General features: G+C 39.6%; 1 protein-coding gene across 1 annotated transcript in view; it reads left to right on the plus strand.

Annotated features, from left to right (window-relative positions):
• Positions 1–23,072, plus strand: part of SHISA9 (shisa family member 9) — a 1,225,124-nt gene that overhangs the window by 336,639 nt on the left and 865,413 nt on the right. The window lies entirely within an intron of this gene.

The raw sequence follows: 23,072 nt of genomic DNA on the forward strand, positions 1-23,072 counted from the left end.
AGTCAACTGAAGTCATCCTCACATTGATAACTATAGCTGAGTTTATGGCTTCCCTATCCAAAAATGGATTTTATGTTCATCTTTATGCTTGGGCATTCTATTATTTTAACCTTGGCTGCAAACAGCTCATAATGTTGCTGACTTTTAGACAGAAAACTGACTGTGCAGCTATTCTGCTTTATTGTTTGTGAAGACAAATATTATGCATAGTTATTCAGAGAAATTTGCCTGATTTGTTCATCCCTAATCAATACATTTGTACTGCTTTAGAAGGATTTCATAACAGTAGCACAATAAGTATAATGAATGGGTTCACAATACTTTGCAGTACTCTAAACCACATTCTCTGTTTTAGGAAGAACACAATGTTTTTTAATACAACTGCTTAAATACAACTAAAAAAAGCCTATCCAAAATTCTTGGTATTGTAAGTTACCAGGTAGTAACTAGCAATTTCTTCTAGACTGAATACCATCCAATGCAGTCAACACTAGTCTAAAACATAAGGAAGAAAGTCCTTGTTGTATAGCAATGAGTTTAACATATTAGAATGACAACTGATCTGCCAAGCTGAAGAGGTATATAGACAAATGGAGCATGCAACCTTGGACTACCTTTATTGGAGAAAGTCTGTTGACTAGGTTGCAATATTTTAAGATTGTATTTGTGTGAATAAACAAGTCAGTATATGTTTGTAAAGAATGATGTACCTGAGTGGTTCTAGAAGCTTATTTTAATTGGGATTAACTATTTATATATTATTTGATGCTTTTTGAATTATGGCTTCAGAACAAGTATGCAGATCTGGATATCTGACGTTCCTATGACTTCAATGACTTTAAGTCCTGATGCAGTTGAAAAACTGAGTTTGAAATGAAAGGAGAGTTTTTAATAAGCTGAGGATGCACTACAGTACCTATGTGTCAAACCACTTAATACTTTGTCTGGGTTTCCTGAGAGAAACACGGAGGCTGTAATTGTCTCCTTCTGAAAATTGTGGTAACTTGGCTTTTATTCTAACCAATTGCCTTCAATGCTTTGTGTGTTACTGATGATACAAGTATACAGATCAGTAAAAGTAAGTGTGAAGATAGAAGTTCTTATCTGCATAACTTCCAGGTATATCCAGGACAGTAACTTGAATTCTTGAAGCCAAAGGGCTACAAGAGAGCTTTCATGTTTTGCTCAGAAAAAAAATGCTTTAAAGATTCTTTGCCAACAGTTACTGAATTAGGTCCCAGATTATTTTGCATTTGGCCTGAATGATGCTCTGCCAATGTCAGTGCCTGATAGTCAGTTGTGCTATGATCAAGCAAGGAGTTACTGTTATGAGAGATCATACATTACATCCAGCTTTACTGGAAATTACATAAGACAGGGCATGCATCTAAAAGCTTCAATTTATTAAACTTTTCCTGTCTGTGATATTTTAAGAGAATTACAGCATATAATAAAATAAGTGAGGAACTGGATTTATTAAAAATGATATCAGTCCTTGCTTCAAGCAGTGATTTCTTCCCTTTTACTATAAGTCTATTGTACTGAAGCACCGACTACTGTCCATTTAGATTCTTGCAGTATTTATGTTGATTTATGAGCAGTCAAAACAATTGTCCGATGTTACAGTTTTTCTGGAATTGTGGAGCACTCAGTCATTAGGATTGATCATCATGCTGAAAAATGTTTGCCATTGATGCTATAGACTCAATTACAACACCACCCACCACTCAAATGTTGTTCTTACATGTTCACAGCAGTAACAGCAAGTTTCCACAACAGCAAAATAAAAAATATTTTAGTATATGCATTTTTTCATTTAAATGTTTCCTGTGATTCTTCTGTTACATTCTTCTAGTCTTCATTATTGACAATTGTTTAATTAAAAAAACAGCTCATGTAACATTAATTTGTGAACAAAGAGGGGTCAATTTACAAAATTTATAGAACGTGTGCACTTTGTTAAGTGTATATGTCGTGAGTTAAAAGAGGTGAAGCTTTGGTCATCACCATCATCAAGACATGTACAAGCAAAAGTCCTTTTTTTATGTCCATAGGGAGACATGGGAATTCTTAGAACTAGACTGTTGGGTTATATTGCCGTCTACAGCAGAAATGGAGACTGGCAACAAAAAAGCTGTTGACCTGCATAGGATAGCTTCTCCCCCAATCATTATACCTCATTTTTTTATAGTTTCCTCAGGATAGAGAACAGTCTTTTTCATACCTGCTGTTCTCCGAAGATTTTTCTGCTATCAACAGCTGCTGATAGATTAACACTGGATATATCAAATTCTGGAATGTTTGCCAGTCAACTAGTGAGTACTGATGGTATTGGTTAAATGGTCCTCCTTGTGACATACCCTAATTTCTGGAAGCTTCTGCAGTCTTGAGAAAAATCTTGGGAAGATCATATGTTTCAGCTGATTTGGATAGATATTTATGAAGGCTTGTTGATGGGGTCTTAGAGGTGTCTAATTGCTCCTCCACCATTTTCCCATACTGAGGACTAACAAGTGGGCTCAGTTTGAACTCGAACCAGTGCCTGTAGTTACTGTATTAAACGCTGGGTGAAATGCATCATCACAGGTGCCACCTTGTATTTGTTTTTTTAACACTACATCATTTTACATTAAAAGGTCAGACTACCAAAAACATATATTTCTGTTTCTGATAGATGCTGGAGATTAAAGTATATATAAACCTAAAATCTTTGTTGGCACCATACCCCACTATATAGAGTTTTCTTAAATGAATCATTTTTTGTAAAACTGTTGCAAGTTTTCATATCAGCAGATCCTGCTAGTGACAGTGCTTCCTGTTGCAGGCTGAAAATGCTAAGCCAATGCCTTTCAATTAGAAGCACCATTGTTAGTCTGCCGTGTAAGCTCCTTCATTTGACTGTGGGACAACATATCTGATAGACCTGATTTTAACCGATTGCACTCCGATCTATAGTACAACTACTACTACAGGGCAGCAGGGCTGTGCAAAATCACATATATATACATGATTTGCATTTCCGGATAGGGGGCTTGCATGCCGCCATTGACAGTTATGGATGTCAAACAGCAGGTCCCGGCTGGAGATTCCCCACCGGCACCCAGTGATCGCCGAGTAACACTGACAGGGGAGAGACCTGTGTGTAAACAACATAGCTCTCTCTCCTGCCAGCAAAAACATGCTGTTGTGCAGAGAAATACACACAGGGGAGTGTACAAGACTCAGTAGGGCAGTGTACAGGCGGTCAGTAGGGCACAAAATAGGGGTCAGCAGGGCAGAGGATGGGAAATCAGCAGGGGAGTGTACAAGAGTCAGTGGGGCAGTATACATAGGTTCAGTAGGGCACAGGATAGGGGTCAACAGGCAGAGGATGGGAGGTCAGCAGGGGAGTGTGTAAAATCAGTAGGGCAGTATACAGGGGTTTAGTAGGGCAGAAGATAGGAGTCAGCAGGGCAAAGAACAGGGGTCAACAGATGAGATAACAGGGGTCAGCAGGGTGGAGAGCAGGGGTTATCAGGGCAAAAACAGGGCAGCAGGGCAGAAGACAGAGCAGTAGGGCAGAAAAAAGGGGGGCAGCAAGGCAGAGAAAAAGGAGTCTGCAGGACAGAGGACAGTGGTCGGAAGGGCAGTGTACAGGGGTCAGCAGGGTAGAGAACAGGGGTCAGAAGAGGAGAGACCAGATCCATTGCTCAGGGGGGCGGGGCCTGTGCATGGTGATGTCGGAGAGCACGATGTAGGTGCTCTCCGATACCTCTGATTCCGGCTTCCCCTATCCCCGGGACCCACCTGTGTAAGAGATGGCCGGGGATCTGGTGGTGAGGTGGTGGCCCTGCGGAGCGAGAGTGGATCCTGCTGGCATTTCTCCTCGGGTGTGCAGCGGAGATCCCGGAAGAGGTGCCGGGTTGCTGGGGAGACAGAGAGACAAGGCGGAAGCACGTGGGTAGCCACAAGGGAGCACTGGGAAGAGGGGAAGCCGGCTGGTGTCCGGAACACAGGCAGAGACGCGGACTGTTCCCCGGCTTCTCCCTGGTCCGTGCCCTGGATACCCCGAACGATAGATGAGTCGATGCCCTGCCTGAAGCCCTAGTGGAAAGGACTGAGATACCCGAAGGTACTCCCCCTGAGAAAGTGAAAACGGTTCGGAGAATCGGATTACAGCAGCCTGGAGAGCCTCATATAAAAAGTGATGCAGCGCTAATAATAAGAAACACTCAAAAAATAATATACATAAAATACTGAAAATATATATATTTTAACAAACAGGGTAACAGATGACCCAAATCCACATGGGGATATAAAGGAGACAGTGACCCCTAGTATCCAAAGGTATTAAATGGTGACCAGGTAGGTATCTGCAGGAAAAACCAAACAGATAACAATGGCTTAGTGCAAAATAGAGTGTCCACAGTTCATATTACTAAGACGTGCAGGTGAATCACAGCACACTCCAAACGTGATCCCAGGTAGTATGGCTGCAATGGCCTCTCACCTCCACCCTACGACCCCACAGGGCCACAGAGCAAATGTAGATCACCTCTGGATCCCTCAAACCAGTGGCTCCTCAGGTAGGATGGTATGGGCAGTCATCACATGAACAGTATTCAACCGGACCAGTGGGCAAACGGAATACACCCTCCTCAGATGTCAAAGCTCATATGTTCATAAGGCCTGGAGAGCCTGACAGGAAAACAAGTGAGAGGAGGGTGAGTGAGAGTGGCTCTGAATAACTGTATAATGCTAGGCTTGACATTAAGGAGCAGTGTGTGAAGTAGAGAAGGGGGTTCCTAGGGGGGCTTCTAGGAGGATTAAAGGCATCGAAGAATAAGAAGATTAAATTAAATTAAAGGACCCTAGAAATGCAAATGAAAGTTCAAGTGGACAATTAAGAAGTGGGTCAAATCCGGGTCCCCAGTTGATTATTTGAGTTCCTCAATGGTGTTTAGAGAAGAGATCAGAAGATATGAAGAATAAAAGTGTAAAAGGAAGTGGGTCCAAGAGAGCCCAGACCGGTTCAATTAAAAAGTATACGTCTCAGGGAAATGCAAGCCCAGAAAGACCCCTGGGAACAAGTGAAAAGAGTGAATGGGAAACTAGCTTGGAAAAAAGTCCTAGACTATCCCTAGGAATCGACAATAGCAGTCAGCATATGTTAGGAAATATGAAAGAGAGAGAACTGGAAAGGGAATTGAAAGTGCCGAATAGGAAAGAGATGGGAGAAATGTTTAAAAGCTTGGAAAAATCAATAAAGCATGAAATAGCAGCGATAAGGAAGGATCTTGGGCAATTATTATGCAGAGTGGAGGAAACTGAGGGATAACTTAAAAATCATGCCCAAGATATCTCAGATCTTAAGAAATGGACACTGGAAATTAAAAAAGATAAAACAAATTGCTTTACAAAATAGAGGCTGAAGAAAATAGGGATAGAAGAAACAATTTCAGGTTACAAGGAGTCCCAGAGAGCTCACAAGGGGAGGACTTGAAAGGGTTAATGAGTAAAATCCTAAACTCCATAATGGACAGACCTATGTCAGAAATGTTTAAATTGGACAGTGTATTCAGAATAGGAAAAGTCCAACAAAGAAATGGCAGAGAAAGATCGAGAGATATAATTATTCAATTCCATAGGCTGAGCGATAAAGAAGAGATATGGAAGAAAATAAAGGGAAGAACAAGTATTAAGTATGAAGAAATAAATGTTCAGATTTTTGCGGATTTAGCACCAGAGACATTATGGAAAAAGAGAACTTTAAAACCCCTGGTAGAACAGATGAGAAAACAGAATGTGCGTTTTAGATGGGGAGCTCAGGCGAGCTTAATTGGATGAAAAAATGGACTCACGGCCATGCTGAGATTTCCTGAGGACTTAAGGGTCTTTTGTGATAGACTTGACTTACAAAGAATAAAGCTTCCAGGGTGGGATGAGGAAGAAGGAGATATAGGGGTTATGGGGAAAGAGGATTGGCAGTTGGTGGGAGGGGGAGAGTAGAGGGGGAGTGGAGGAGAGAGGTGAGGTTTTTTCCATTTTTTTTTCTTTCTTTCTCTTCTTCTTTTCCCTCCTCCCTCTCTCCTCTTTTTCTTCTTCTTCCTCTCTCTGTCGCTTGCTCTATGGTTTCTTTTTTCAAATACTGTTTTTGCTTTCAGGTGCCTTCGAGAAGTTATTGAACTGGATGAATAGAGGGAGGGGGTGGCTGGGCAAAGGGGAGCCGTATGTGGACAGAGTTCAACCCCAAGGTTCTAAATCAAAGGTGGGTTTTGGCCCACAAATGATTAGTAGGCAAATTTTAAGCCTAAAAAAGGGAAGGGGGGGTGGGGGTGGAGGAGTGGGATGGGAGGGTGGTAATAGGGTCAACACTCTGCAGGTGGAGAGAAGTCATGAGAGAGGTGCGAGAGGGGAGAGAGGGTTGGAGGAGAAGAGAATTATGGAAGAAGTATAGTTTGTAACTTACAATGTAAAGGGGCTGCATTGTCCAGGGAAGAGATTTAGGCTGTTTAGAGAGCTGCAACACAGAATGTCTTCAGTGGTTTTTCTACAGGAGACACATTTAGAGATTGAGTCAAATGTCAGGCTAAATACTAGGCATTATCCGCTATGGTACTATGCAGACACTCCAATTAAAAGAGCAAAAGGGGTAGCTATAGGGTTCGCAAAGAATATGAGGTTTGAGATGGAGAATAGAGTAACGGATCCTGAGGGAAGATTTCTGTTTCTGAAGGGTAAATTGCAAGAAATTGAGTGTACAATAGCTAATATTGTGGTGGTTTATGTAAGAATTTATTCTACTTATGAAGGGCGGTGTCCTTTTCCCTTAACCAAAATATCGCAGTGCCTCCAGCCGTTAAAATACGGCAAATATTTATTGAACCAATAATTTGGACACCTTAATAATTTGATCACCACTTATTAATATACCTTGAGTCCTTTTAGCCAGTATGATTTCGTACCATATACACAAAAATTGCCTTATAATAAATAAATAGATAAATTTATTTATGTACAAAAATTATATATATATTAACACAAAACGCAAAAGACTGGTAATAAATGGATACTGGTACACACGATCAAAAATATAATATACCAATACTATACACCAAACAATTCTAATAATAATAATAAAGATTAAAATTAAATTTAGTGATAAATGTTAATTTATAGTACTTCAGAGGTCATTTCTCCCAAAACGTGGCCATAGAAATGGAAGAAAATATTCCCTGATAAATCGTACTATAACCAATAAAAATTAATTAATTATGCAATATGTAAATTTTCAATATGACACCAAACAATTCTTAGCAGTAATAATATGGATCTCTCTATCTATATATGAACACCCAATGCAGTTATCACCCCAATGTAATTATTATCACTCTATACAAGAGAGGAGATATACAATACAATATTAATTCTTTTTTTTTTTTTATTTAAATATTTATTTATTTTTCAAATAAAACAATACACATTTCCATAATGTAAAAATATAACATTACAAAATCTCATAAAAAACTAATTTCATATCATTTTCTCCCCCTAACTCCCTTCCTTTCAACCCTCCCACCTAGGAATCAGACTTTTTGCTGCATTTAAGTAGCACATTATACCCAGTTCTTTATATTTATTTCCAGGTAATATTGAGTTATGAAAAAGACAGGTTTCAGGGTCCAGTCCTATCTCTATTCCAGTGATAATCGTGATTTGATTTCTAATTTTTTCCCAATATACTTGTATTTTTGAACATTCCCACCATATGTGATACATCGTGCCCAACCCTCCACACCCTCGCCAACACCAGGGTTGGTTCTCCTCACTCAACTTGTGCTCTATCACCGGTGTAAAATACCACCTTGTCAAACATTTAAAATTCATTTCCACCTCACGCATGCTAATATTTTCGTGTACCATTCTATATATTTTCCTCTGTGTGTGCTCTTCCCACTCCACTCCTAAATCCTTTTCCCATTTTTCTATATATTTTAATTTAAACTTACTATCTAAATGCGTGAGAGCTTTATATGCTTTAGCAGTGCTGTGTTTCCCATCACCTCGGTCTTCTAAGTATTTCTCAAATTCATTCCACTCTTTCCTAGTTCTAAGGGGCTTCGTCAATTTCTCCACAAATTGTTTCAATTGATTATATCTCCATATATCTATCCTAGTGAAAATCCTTCCCTCTTCCCTTTTCAAATCCTCCAGTGTTCCTAATATGTACCCCCTCCATTACATCTCTCAACTGAGCGTCTTCCTTCATAATCCATCTACCTGAAATTTCCTCTTTACCTGGGGGGAAAAACTCTGAGTTTCTTAGTGACATTAATAGTGAATTAAAATCCCATTTCCTCTGTTTGTGCATTTTATCCCACTCCCTTATTACAATTCTCGTGTATATACTCGTGCTCTCCTCTAATTCTCTAAACTGTGGTGGCACCCATACACTCCTACCCAACTCCTTTCTACTAAGTGTATTTTCAATTGTGACCCAATGTTTACTCTTTGAATTATATGTCCAGTCAAAAATTCTTGCTAAAATGACTGCCCTGTGGTATCTTTTAAAGTCCGGTACTCCCAACCCCCCCTTTTCTTTATTTCTGCTTAGCACTTCATATGATATCCTAGGTTTTTTATTTTTCCATATATATTTAGTTACCATTCGCTTAATTGTCCTAAAATACACCTCTGGAAGATTAATGGGAATCATCTGAAATTTATACAGTATCTTCGGGAGAATTACCATTTTTATCAGGTTAATACGACCCAGCCAGGAAGGATTTCCACTACCCATTTTCCTCAATTCCTCTCTGATTTCGTTTAACATTGGGATATAATTAGCTTTATAAAGATTTTTCTGTGAGGGAGTGAGTTTTACTCCCAGGTACTTTATTTCTCTATCTTTCCATATAAAGGGAAATTCTCTCTGTATATTTTCTTTTTCACTCTTTGGAAGATTTATATTTAATATCTCTGTTTTGCTCGGGTTAATTTTTAGATTTGACATTTCCCCATATTCCTTCAGTGTTTTCATTAGGTTAGGAAGTGTTATCCTCGGGTTTGCAACATAGAATAATAAATCATCCGCGAAAGCGGCTATATTATGTTCTGTCTTTCCAACATTTATTCCCCTTATATCTATATTTTTCCTAATTGTTGATAACAGGGGTTCCAATGATAGAACAAACAACAGTGGGGAAAGTGGGCATCCCTGTCTGGTTCCATTTGACATAGAAAAGGTCTCTGATCTCTCTCCGTTTACCATTACCATCGCAGCCGGTCCTTCATACAACTTTCCAATCCACTTTCTCATCCTACTACCCAATCCCAGGATCTCCAGTGTGTCTAACATAAAGCTCCAGTTAACCCTGTCGAACGCCTTCTCCGCATCTATCGAGAGCAGCACTACTGGTTTTTTTTCCGTTTTACTTTTCTGTATAAGCATCAGGGATCTCAGCCCATTGTCTCGACCCTCCCTTCCTCTAACAAAGCCCACCTGATCTCCATGTATCCAATCTGGCATCAGATCTCTTAACCTATTCGCCAATACTTTTGCATACAGCTTCGTATCTACGTTCAATAGTGATATCGGTCTATAACTTGAACAGTGGGTGATGTCTTTACCTTCCTTATATATTAAGACCACCTGTGCCAGAAGGGATTCCTGTCTTATCTCCATCTCTCCCCCCAATGCCTCCATATATCTCTTGAGCTTGGGTATCAGTAAATCACCATATTTTTTATAATATCTCATGGTATACCCGTCTGGACCTGGGCTTTTTCCCGTCTTAAAGCTTTTTAATGCTATGTTTAGTTCTTCCTGTGTGATTTCAGATTCTAAGGAGATTAATAGTTCTTCACTTAATTTTGGTAATCCTGCATTTCTTAAATAATCCCTTCTTTTTTCAATATTTATCATTTTATCTTTATTTATATCATCCTTGGGGGCAATAATATATAATTTACTGTAGTAATCTTTAAATACCTTTGCAATGTCTTTGGTTGAATGGACTAACTCTCCCTTGGAGTTTTTTATTTTATCTATATAGTTCCTATTCTTCTTTCTCCTCAGGGCTCTCATCAGATATTTTCCTGATCTGTCTCCCCATCTATATCTTTCACCATTGATCTTATTAAAAGTTCTCATTTTTTCTTCCTCCATTACCTTCTCTAATTCTTCCCTCTTTTTTATCACTCTTTGCTCTATATCTTTTCTTATGTTATTTTTATGTAGGAGTTCCATCTCAGCTATTTCCTTCAAAAGCCCACTGATCTTCTCTCGTCTTTCCCTTTTTTTCTTTGCCCCAATTGCTATAAGGATTCCTCTTACATATGATTTATGTGCCTCCCACACTGTAGCTAGTGATACATCCCCTGTTTCATTTTCCTCAAAGAACCTCTCTATTTCTGCCCTGATCTTCCGGTCAATATCTGGATCCATGAGGAGTGTCTCATTCAACTTCCATGATAGGCCTCCTGACACCTTCTCTCCCCATCTTAATTCCAATACTACGGGTGCATGGTCCGAGAAAGTTATTGCTTCTATTTTTACTTTAACCAGATCCTCAACAAGTCGATGGTCCACCAAAATATAGTCCAATCTAGAGTATGTCCTATGTACACTAGAGAAAAAAGTATAATCTCTATCTCTCATGTTAACAATTCTCCAGCTATCCACCAATTGGCACTCTTTCATCACCGTTTTCAATAATCCCATGGACCTATTTTCCCCTCTCTGTGCTCTAGATGTTGTATCTATTTGTGGATCCATACATATATTAAAGTCTCCCGCCACTATTAAATATCCCTTTCCAAAGTCCATCAATCTTCTCATAACCCCTTTGAAAAACATCTCTGGCTTCCTATTAGGGCAATATATGTTTACAAGCGTGCATTCTATGTCCTGTAGTTTACCTTTCAAGAACAGAAACCTCCCCTCCGGGTCCGTCTTTCTATCTTCCAGTTCAAATCTAATGTTTCTTGCAAATCCTATAGCTACACCTTTAGCTCTCATAACTGGGGAATCTGCGTAATACCATGTCGGGTGTTGTCTAGAGTTTAGCTTGATATTTTTTTTTAACTCTAGATGTGTTTCCTGCAAAAAGACAACTGAGGCCTCTCTATGTTGTAGTTCTCTGTATAGTCTAAATCTTTTACCTGGGCAATTTAATCCATTTACATTATGGGTTACAAAGCGTATTTCCTCCATATTTTATTTGTCTTCTTCCTATTTTACCCTTTCCTTTCCTCTTCCCCTTCCCCATACCTCTCCTTTCATACAAGATGTCAGTTTTAAAAACCTCTATCCCCACTCCCACCCCAATTCTCTCCCTCCCCTCCACCCCCCCCTCCATCTCCCTCCCCATACCCTCCCCCCAGGCCTCCTTTGCCTTTGGATCATGATCCTCCACTGATCCCTCCCTAGGGGTTCGGCTCCACCCATGACCGCTCACCTTCCCCCCCTCCTCCCCGATGTCTCCTTGTCTATTGACTCTCTGTTTCCTCTTCTTACCAGCTGCCACTCTCCTTCACCAAAAGTACATAACTCTCCCTCCTCCACTTCCCAACCCGGTATCACTAGTCTCTGCAGACCAAGTTTATCACAAAAATCTTCCATGTCTTCTGGGAATCTTAATATTGCTGTGATTCCATCTCTCCAACCGATTAAACTCACTGCACGACCCCATCTGTATTTCACATTATGCTTTTTCATCAGTTCTAATAGGGGTTTCAGTGATCTCTTTCTTCTCAGAGTCTCTGCTGTTAGATCTGCAAAAATTTGAATATCTTTCCCACCATATGCAATACTTGTTTTTCCTTTGATCTTTTTCCATATCTCTTCTTTATCTACAAAGTCATGGAATTTAACAATTATATCTCTTGGTCTTTCTAATCTTTTTTCTTGTTGATATTTTCCTATCCTATAGACTCCATCCAATTTAAACGTCTCCACGTCTGGTTTCTCCATTATGGAACTCAAGATTTTGTCGATTAGTTCTTTTAAATCTTCCCCCTTTGTCAACTCTGGGACTCCTCTTACTCTAAGATTATTTCTCCTTTCTCTGTTTTCTTGTTCTTCCATCATAAAAAGCAGTCTTTTCTGTTCTTTTCTATCTTCTTTTATCCATTTCTCTAATTTTGGGACAACTTGGGAATGAATTTGAACCTTTTCCTCCATTTCCTCCACCCTAGTTAACATTTGCTGCAATTCTTCCCGAATTGTCCCCATCTCTTGCTTTATTGATTTTTCCAGATTTTTGAACATCTCCGCCATTTCCTTTTTATTAGGTATTTGCAGGTCTCTTTCAAAATCTCTTGATTCAATCCCTTCCTTTAATTGTCGACTATTATATACCGGTCCCAGGGATAGTCTCGGGCTGTTATCCAGACTTATTTCCAACTCACTTTTTTCACTTACTCCCAACGTTCTTTCTGGGGTCAAATTTCCCTGTGATACATACTTTTTAATCGTACTAGATTGGGAACTCTTAGACCCACTCCCTTTAGTATTTTTTCCTTTCATGTTGATTTTTAATGCTTTACTTTTACTTTCGGAACTCCTCTTTCACTCCTCCAGGTCTTCAGACCCTCCCTAGGAATCCCCTATATCCTTATTTCAGACTCAATGCTTGGTAAAATGTCTTTTTTAGAGGCACCAGGAGATCCAATATAAATCAGGTTCAAGAACATAAATCTAGTTTATAAATAATGCATAAAGAGTTGCAAAAAACCCCACAGTTATCACAGTTATCACTCACCCTCCACGTTGGAGTGTCTTTCTCAATGCAGTCCTCTCCTGTAGCCGTGCTCTCTTAGGGGGATTCCTATGGGTCTCTTTTTTATATATATGTTTATGCTGCTGATATATCAATTGGAGGATTTGAGGGGATTTGAAGTTGGGGATGGTGGAGAGGGGGGTGGAGCCTGAACATGGCGGCACGGGAGAGTGTGCTGTAAGCACTCCTCGTTAGTCTCCCCCGAATATCCTCCCTAGGTGTCTCCCTCAGAGAGACCAGCTGCACCGGAGGGTGAGCGGAGACTCACCCGGTTGAAGAGGGAAGCTTTGGTGGCGAGCCTGGAGCTTGGCGGGATCCCGGAGAGAGACGACCGGGAGGTTCCCTGGGAATCCTCGCGGCGGCTGCAGTGGAGGAGCAGGAGCAGGGTTGCCAGGGAGACGGACGGAGCGGCGCAGCGGTGAAGACACGTGGGCAGCCGCAAAGGAGCTCTGGGAGCTTCAGGAGAAGGAGAGGAGAGACTGCTTGTCAGCTTGACGCTCCAACACTCGGCGTCTGGGTGAGCTGGTGGACTGGTGGAGGGGGGGAATACAGCCACACTACCTCCAAATTAATACAATATTAATTCTAAACAGTCTCACCACGCCCAGAAACTGGATTATGACGCCTCCCCAGTGGAGTCAGCTGGCAATTGAAACGCCTTCAGGAATGGCCGAAGGGAGCAAGTGAGAGATAGTGCAATAGGTGGTAGTGTTGAAAAATGTAGGATGGTAGAAGTTCAGAGATTTAGAATTTTAGTAGAAGTTTTTAAAAGTTTAAAAGGATTAAGTAGTAGTTCTTCAGATGGGATAGATTTCAGCCTCCTCAGATTTCTTCAGCTTTTCAGATCTCCTTGGTTTTTCTGTAGCTTTTCTTATTTTTCTTAGTATGAGTTTTTCAGTTGTTTTTCAGCTTGTGTTTTAGCTTGTGTTTTTTTTTATATGAGGTGCATGGCTTTTTTATACCATCCAGACCATTGTTCTAAAAGACCCTCCCAACAAGCTTTTTGATTGGCCGGTTGAGAAGTGTATGTACCTAGGATATCTCTCACCTGTCCACTGAGGGGCAGTCAGGGATCACAAAACAATTTGAGTATTAATGATGACTCATGCCTTGGTTGGAAACCAAGGTGATTTTAGGTATTTAATTATATGTCTTATCCAAATATTTTTTTTTATTCTACCTCTAATGTTCTGGATAGGAACCATAGAAAGATATATGTGTATTCAGTTATTCATTTCCCTGAGGTTCAAACTTGTGTGAAAACATTTGCTTTCTGATGGAAACATACAGCTGATACCAATTCACAAAATATCTTACTTTTCTTAATTTAGTGGTATGCAATCCCCAACTCTGCTGAATATATTTTTGTTTGAAAAAGAGTGTGAATAATATGTCTCTTCTTTAATGTCTTTGTGGGTAGAAATATATGTTCTAAGTTTCACCTTTTGGTTTCCCTGAACAGGAAACCTCTGTTTACTTGTCCATTGTTAAGAGAATAGGGTAGACAACCAGTTATACCTGTAGCCTTGGTTTGAGAAATTTGTTGGCTTATCACTCTCCCCAAGGTTTTGTTTAATCTTCTCAGACTTACAAGTATCGTCTCACCATTGTTAATTTGGTCAGGTGTGGTGACTCACTGTTTGGAAGTCCAACGTTGTATTTGACTTTATAATTAGCTTTTTGTAGGTGAAATCTCCTCAATTCCAATAGACAATGCCACTTGTTGATAATACATACTTTTGCCATTCTTATAGTCACCGACATCAGCTTTCACTATTGTCTGTCTTGGGCCATGTTTGACTACTTGTAGAAATTCAAATAACCTATTGTCTCTGGAACAGGTTCCATCCACTCATTGTGGGTGTAATTTCACTAGAAGGTCATTTGAATTCTAACCAAGAAAGGTTAACCCTTAACAGACGGCTGGGCTTGTTGCTGTTGGAATGAAATCATATTTTTGATAAATAGTCCCCCAAAAGTCACTACAATATATACTGTCCAAATAAGAAGCCGGAGATATTTCTCAAGGGAGTACTGAAAAAATTGATGGATTTTAAAAAGGTCGTCTGATAGTGGCTGGAGATTTTAATGTATGCATGGACCTGCGGATGGATACAACCTATACCGTGCTGAGGGAAGAGAGCAGGTCTCTGAGATCATTAAAGAAGTTGATACAAGAGTGCCAATTGGTGGATATATGGAGAATTGGGCACATGAAAGACAGAGACTATACCTTCTTCTCATATGCACATGAGATATATTCTAGATTGGACTATATTTTAATAGAACATCGATTTATAGAGTCTGTGGTGGAAGTAAAAATTGAAGTAATGTCCTTATCAGATCATGCCCCTGTCATAATGAAAACAAGATGGGGAAGAGAGGCGAAGGGAGGGTTAATATGGAGGATGAATGAGGCACTTCTTCTGGATCATGAAATTGATCGAAGGATCGAGGTGGAAAGCAAACAATTTTTTGAGGAGAATGATACAGAAGTGTCGGTGGCTACAGTGTGGGAGGCCCATAAGGCTTAAATTAGAGGATTACTTATTGCAATGAGAAAAAAAGAAAAAAGAAAGAAGGGAAAAAATGAGCGGACTCTTAAAGGAAATATTTGAACTTGAACAGGTACATAAAAGAAAAACATCTAAAGAGATAGAGCAGAAGAAAAAAAAAAGAAAGAAGATCTTGAGACCTTGATGGAGGAGGAAAAAAGGATAGTCTTTAATAAAGTAATAAGTGAAAGATATAGATGGGGCGATAGGCTGGGAATGTATTTAATGAGAGCCCTAAGGAAGAAGAAAAATAGGAATTACATAGACAAAATAAGAAATCCCAAAGGTGACTTGGTTCACTCAATGAAAGAAATTGCGGAAATATTTAAGGATTATTATAATAAGCTGTATAACATTGCCCCACAAGATATTATAAATAACGTTGAACTAGTAAATAGTGAAAAAAGAAGGACATACTTAAAAAAACGCAGGCTTGCCAAAATTGAGTGAAGAACAATTAGAATCCCTAGAATCAGAGATCACACAAGAAGAAATAGAAACAGTATTGAGAAGTACCATGGCGGGGAAAAGTCCAGGGCCAGACGGGTATACTGTGAGATACTACAAAAAATACAAAGAAGTGTTAATACCCAAACTGAAGACATATATGAATGCTCTGGGGGGTGAGATGGAAATGAGGCGAGAATCCCTACAGGCTAATGTAGTTTTAATCCATAAGGATGATAAGGACGCCACCCTGTGTTCAAGTTATAGACCAATTTCACTGTTGAATGTAGATACTAAATTATACGCAAAGGTACTTGCAAATAGGTTGAAGGATTTGATGCCTGATTGGATACATGGGGATCAGGTGGGGTTTGTCCCAGGGAGAGAAGGCAGAGACAACGGGGTGAGATCACTGTTGCTCATACAGAAAAGTAGAAAAGGGAAAACCCCGGGGGTGTTGTTGGCAGTTGATGCCAAAAAAGCATTCGACAGAGTGAGTTGGGGATTTATGATGAACACCTTAGAAGCGCTTGGGGTGGAGTTAAAATGAGAGAGTGGATTGGAAATCTATATGGAGAGCCATCAGCAGCAATTATGGTTAATGGAGAACGGTCAGAGTTTTTTGGAATGTCAAATGGAACAAGACAGTAATGTCCATTGTCACCATTGTTGTATGTTTTGTCTCTGGAGCCTTTGTTGTCTACAATAAGGAAGAGCATAGACATAAAGGGAATATGGATAGGAGATAGAGAACAGAAGGTAGCGGCCTATGCGGATGATTTAATGTTCTATGTGGGAAATCTTAGGATAACACTCCCAAATCTAATGAGGTTATTGAAGGAATATGGGGAGTTATCAAACTTAAAAATCAACCCGACAAAAACTGAGATCTTAAATATAAATCTTATAAACAAGGAAAAAGAAAAGATACAGGAAGAATTTCCCTTCGTATGGAGAGAAAGAGAATTAAAATATCTAGGGGTAAAACTTTCAGTCTTGTATAAGAATTTGTATAAATTAAATTATATTTCACTCTTAAATGAGATTAAAGAAGAATTGAGGTGATTGGGGGGAGGAAACTGTCTTGGATAGGTCGCATAAATCTGATAAAAATGATAATTGTGCCCAAAGTATTATATAAATTTCAAATGGTTCCAATCAAATTGCTAGAGGTATACTTTAAAGAACTTAAAAAAATTATAACAAGATATATATGGAGGAATAAAAAACCTAGAATCTATTATGAAACATTGAGTAGAAATAGAGAGGGGAGGTTTAGGAGTACCAGATTTTAAGAGGTATTATAAATCTGTGATAATGTCGAGAATTTTCGATTGGACGCATAATCCAGAGAATAGCTGGGTCAAAATAGAAAACACACTGAGTGGAACGAATTTAAGTAGGATTATATGGGTGCCCACACAATATAGGGGTTTGGATAATAACACAAGTTTGTACACTTTAAATGTTTTGAGAGATTGGGATATAATGCACAGACAAAAGGGGTGGGTTTTTAAATCACTATTAATGCCATTAAGGAACACAGAGTTTTTTGCTCCAAGTAGGGGGGGTATCACAGGAAAATGGATTATAAAAGAGGATGCACGATTGGGAGATATAATGGTGGGGGAGGAATTGGGACCAATAAAGGAGTTGGAAAAGAAAAAAGGGGATATTTTCAATAGGATGGATGACTGGCGATATCACCAATTGAAGCACTTTGTAGGAGGACTCCCAAGACCTTTGAGAACTAGGAAGGATTGGATCCATTTGAAAGATTGTTAGATGAAAGGGGTGATGGGAAACATGGAATTGCAAACATTTATAGAATTCTCACTGATATAGATATTAGCACTAAACCAATGTATATAGAGAAATGGGAAAGAGATTTGGGAATGGAAATAGACGAGGGGATTCAGAAAAAAATATATAGATTAATTCATGAAAATATTAGTATGCGAGAGGTTGAAGTAAATTATAACTGTTTGATAAGATGGCACATCACACCGAAAGTTGAAAATAGGATGAATGGGGAGATTTCACCGTTGTGTTGGAGAGGGTGTGGAGAGATAGACACGTGGTATCATATATGGTGGGGGTGTTCAAAATTACAAATATTCTGGAAGAAAATAGTTCACGTAGTGGGGAAGATTACTGAAGTTAATATTAGATTGGACCCAGGGGTTTGTCTTTTCCATAATACAGAAGTACCAGTGAAAACATATAATAATTCAGGTATATGGTTTTTATTAGGCGCCGCAAAGAGTCTGATACCCAGGTATTGGTGAAAAAGGGAAGTACCAACGGAAGAGGACTGGGTAGTTAGAGTGAATCAGATTTGTGAGATGGAGAAACTTTATTATATGCACGTAGATAAGATGGGGATATTTCATGCAAAATGGGAAAAATGGGAGGATTTTAAAAGAAAGGTGAAATATATGAAGATATAAAACTCTACTAGATATATTATGATCGCTCGCTATAATGGGGCAGGAGGAAAACGCAGAGTAGTTGGATGGGGGGTGGGAGGGGTGGGTAGATGGGGAGGGGGAGGGTTATGGAGTTATTTTAGGGAGATAATTATTTGTAAAATTGTATCGTTTTGTTTGTTTTCTTTTTTCCTTTAAGTGGGGAAAAGGATTGTAATATGAATTTTGTCGAAAATTAATAAATATTTATAAAAAAAAAAAAAAAGGGGAGACCAGATGCGATTTCTCCTGTGCTCTAGTACCCAGGCCGGTGGCGAGTAGATGGAACCAAAACCAGAAAAAGGTGACCACCAGTGTATTAAAGGTTGTGCAGCTCCAAAAAAGGCTGGGAAAGCCCGACCAATACTGCAAAGTGATACAAAAACTAGAAGCGTACCAACCTTGCGCATTACCGCAGTAACCAAATTTATTAATTAAAGAATGGTACTCACAAACAGCGAATAAAATCAGGCATGTAGTCCTCAAAGGGACTTCAGAGATAAGGAGCCAGCGCGAATCCCATCATGGGGGTAGACACTCAGTACAGCTGACGCGTTTTGAAGGCCATGCCTACTTCATCAGAGCTAACTGGACTGAGAGTGTTCGCTCCCTTTTATGCCAACAAACTAAAATTTGTCCCTCCCCACTGGGTTGGGCAGTCTCAGGCTGGGAGGAGGGGCTAAGATGTCAACAAGATATAATATCTCATTATCAAGCTATCAGAAGACAGATAAAAAATACAATAACACATTCAATTTAAATGCATAAAATCGTAGCAGTAATAGTGAAATACATACAAGAGAAAGAAGAGGAAGAAGAACTCATAGATGGATGATCAATAAATAAATAACAAGTGATTTGTATATAAAATGGGCAATTCATCCAGAGTGCTTGCTGAAAGTTAATAAAAAAATGACAGAAAATACATTGATTAATCAATAAATAGGTGCATGTACATTTGTAAATATAAAAAATGAATATTCACATGTATTACCAGGCAAGGCGTGACTGATGCAGGTAGGGAAGTGGAAATATCATGTTTCCAGTGGACCAGATGGATTAGTAATATTTCATGTTCGGCAGCAGAGGGAGATCTTGTGTTATTTAATATGGCTGCAGACTGGTTCAGCCTGAGACTGTCCAACCCAGTGGGGAGGGCCAAATTTTAGTTTGTTGGCATAAAAGGGAGCGAACACTCTCAGTCCAGTTAGCTCTGATGAAGAAGGCATGGCCTTCGAAACGCGTCACCTGTACTGAGTGTCTACCCCCATGATGGGATTCACGCTGGCTCCTTATCTCTGAAGTCCCTTTGAGGACTACATGCCTAATTTTATTCGCTGTTTGTGAGTACCATTCTTTAATTAATAAATTTGGTTACTGAGGTAATGTGCAAGGTTGATGCGCTTCTCGTTTTTGTTTCACTTTGCAGTATTGGTCGGGCTTCCACAGCCTTGTTTGGAGCTGCATTACCTTTAATACACTGGTGGTCGTCTTTTTCTAGTTTTGGTTCCATCTACTCGCCACCAGCCTGGGTCCTAGAGCGCAGGAGAAATCGCATCTGGTCTATTGTCTTGGTTTTTGGGGCTTTTGCAGCCTGGGCTCAGTCTCGCTACTCCTCTGATATGGTAGCCTCTGCAGCAATAGTCGTTGAATAGTTTCAAGACTCACTAGACTGCATTATCATGGTCTAATCCATTGAAGAAAGGGAAGTGAGAAGAACTTCTCTAGCGAAAGGTTTTACATGCAGTATTCATGCATTTGAACATCAGTCGAAAGGATCTAATAATGAAGAGACTAGTGCGTGTACCACTTCAGACATTGCTATGAGGGAAGACAAAATGGTGTCACTTTTTACAAACTTAAACATTTAGAGAAAGAAATTGTTCAATTGTGGGACATATTACTACTACAGAAATATCTAGAAACCCATAGGATCCCTAAAGGTCTTAGAATAACCAAATTGTGCAGTTTCTTAGATGAGGATCTAGATAGCAGTTGGAAGGAAGAACTCCGCAAATGTAACAGAATTTGGGTGAATTTAATAATCCAACAAAGAGAGAGAAATCTAGCAAACATTAAATCAGACATCGCCAGTCTACAAGAAGAATTGGCTCTATACACAGATATTCCCACTTTCAATGAATGGGACACCAGGGCGAATGATCAGATCATGCATTTTGAAGCAAATATCATAAGTAATAAATCTGATAAATTTAAAAGGGACAGATTAGATTATTCACATGGGTGTGAGTTCAATTGGAAGCAGAAGCCTTCCATTGCACAACACTCCTTGGAACAGTTTTAACTCACCCAGACCTCATACTTTGAACAATAATTCTGTTCACGACTCCCAAGGTTTCTCTAATGCCCACTACCACAAGGGTTCCAAATCCATCTACAATCAACCCAAAACTAATAACCACAATTCCTATACTCATAACAGGAATCATCATCCCACCAACAAGAACCATCACTCCAACAAGCGATCTTACAATAACCATAATTTTAGACCCACCTATCACAAAACTCCTTCGTCACACAGCAATCATCCCAATGGTCCAGCTGGGTCATCTACCAGGAATTATACAGGCTCCCATTTCAGAGGGTCATTGCCGCACAAAAACACACCAGTGAGACCCCCATCCCCTTACAATTATAGAACTGCTCACAACCATTCAAGCTATCACCAAGATTCTAATAATCTGACCGTTCATACTAATCATCTGGGACTGAGGGGACCAACAGATACTGACAGTCGAGGTCATACACATACAGACAGAAACAGTCACAATCAGAGACAGAGACAGTCACAATCGACCTTCTCGAACTCTGAACTCGAACTCCTTAAAAAAGGTCGCAATTTTGCCCCTCCCAACCCACTCAGCTTGTTTGAACTTTTTGTAGATTTAAATAAGTTCATTCGCAATCTGACGGTCAAGAGATTTTTTCTACTGAAAGACAACACACTCACTGTGAATGAGAACTGTTTACATCCCTCTCCTAATTCTCCCTTGATAGATGTTTCATTAGAACGCCAATTTTAAATATCTTAGAAAACCTCTATATAGAAGATGTATCTATGGACAGTGCATCTGAATATCTGAACCTCATAGAGATGGCGACTGCATCCAAGGAGAAATCATGCACACCAGTTTCAAACCCAAATCCACATTCTATCCTCATTGGGTTAAAGGTCATCATTTACCCACTTTTTACGAGACAGTATTAACAGAATTTAAGAAAATCTGTAACACTAATGCATCCACACAAAGACACTATCTACAACAGGACCCACTTAAAGCTTCTCTCAAAATTCTCAAAGAAAACAAAGATGTAGTAATCAGGCAAGCTGACAAGGGATGAGGTCTGGTCATCCAAGACCGACTCACCTACATCACCGTGGCCCTGAGACTCCTTAATGACTGTCAGACTTATGAAGTATTATCCAATGATCTTACTATCCAGTACCAACTAATACAAAATATTACTGGAAACAGCATTATCAGATGGAATACTCACAAAAGAGGAATTCCTTTTTCTATTCATCAAACACCCTGCCACTCCGTTCTTCTATCATATCCGCAAAATACACAAAAACAAAGATAACCCTCCTAGCAGACCCATCATTTCTGGCATAGGCAGCCTGACAAATAATCTGGGCAGCTATATAGATCATTTTTTAAAAGACATAGTGACTAATCTTTCATCGTATGTCAAAGACTTTAGCCACATACTATATATATTAGCAGGATATAAGTGGGAACAGGGATACAGATGGTTATCCCTGGATGTGGTATCATTGTATACGTCTATCAAACATGATCACGGCCTCCAAGACATTCAGCATTTCTTGGCCAAAGATTCATCACTTCACTATACTCAAATTCAATTTTGATTTAATTGCATTGAATTCGCTCTAGAACACAACCACTTTCCTTTCTGGATAAACATTATCGCCAGATCCAGGGCACAGCTATGGGCAAACGATTTGCCCCCAGCTATGCGAACACCTTAATGGGATTTTGGGAAAACAATTACATTTGGACTAATAATCCCTTCAGTGCTAACCTAGTCCTATACGGGAGATATATAGATGACATCATTATCATCTGGAATGGCACTGACTCAGAACTAGATGGATTCCTAGAACAATGTGGGAACAACCCATATAACATCTCATTCACTCAAATGATTGACAATGACACCTTAGTATTTCTAGATCCAGAACTTAGACATGACAGTAATGGTCAGATATGCTCTAAAACACACTTTAAACCAACAGTGGGCAACTCTTACCTACATGCTAAGAGCAACCACCATCCCCAATGGATCCAAAATGTTCTTTTTGGACAGTTCTGCAGGCTTAAACGCACATGCACGCTTAAACAGGACTACCCGGGCCCGTGGTCAGCGCTATTTGACCAAAAGGGAAGCTATAGATGTTGCGTCCCCAACTGTGGTACCTGTGGAGTCATATGCCATCGGAAACAAGATTTTACAAGCACTGACGGGAAAAGTTTTCCCATAAAACAGTTTATAAATTGTGGGACCTCCTTTGTCCTCTATGGCATACTTTGTCCATGCGGCTTATTATATGTAGGCCGTACCTCGCGTTGCCTAAGAATACGTATTAGTGATCAAAAAAGCAGCATTAAACTAGGGAAAGACAAATACTCAGTCCCCCGCCATTTTAAAGAAAAGCATTTGAGTAATCACTGCAGTATGAAAGTCTTTGGGATTGAGGCCATCTCTAAGGATTTGGATAGAGGGAGGAGACACCAAGAGCTATGCAGAAGGGAAAGCTTTTGGATTTTTACATTGGGCACCCTGTCTCCTAGAGG

The sequence above is a fragment of the Staurois parvus genome, unplaced genomic scaffold, assembly GCF_062004578.1.
Source record: "Staurois parvus isolate SC_StPar_1 unplaced genomic scaffold, SC_StPar_1.0 ptg000075l, whole genome shotgun sequence".
In the NCBI taxonomy this organism is placed as follows: domain Eukaryota; kingdom Metazoa; phylum Chordata; class Amphibia; order Anura; family Ranidae; genus Staurois; species Staurois parvus.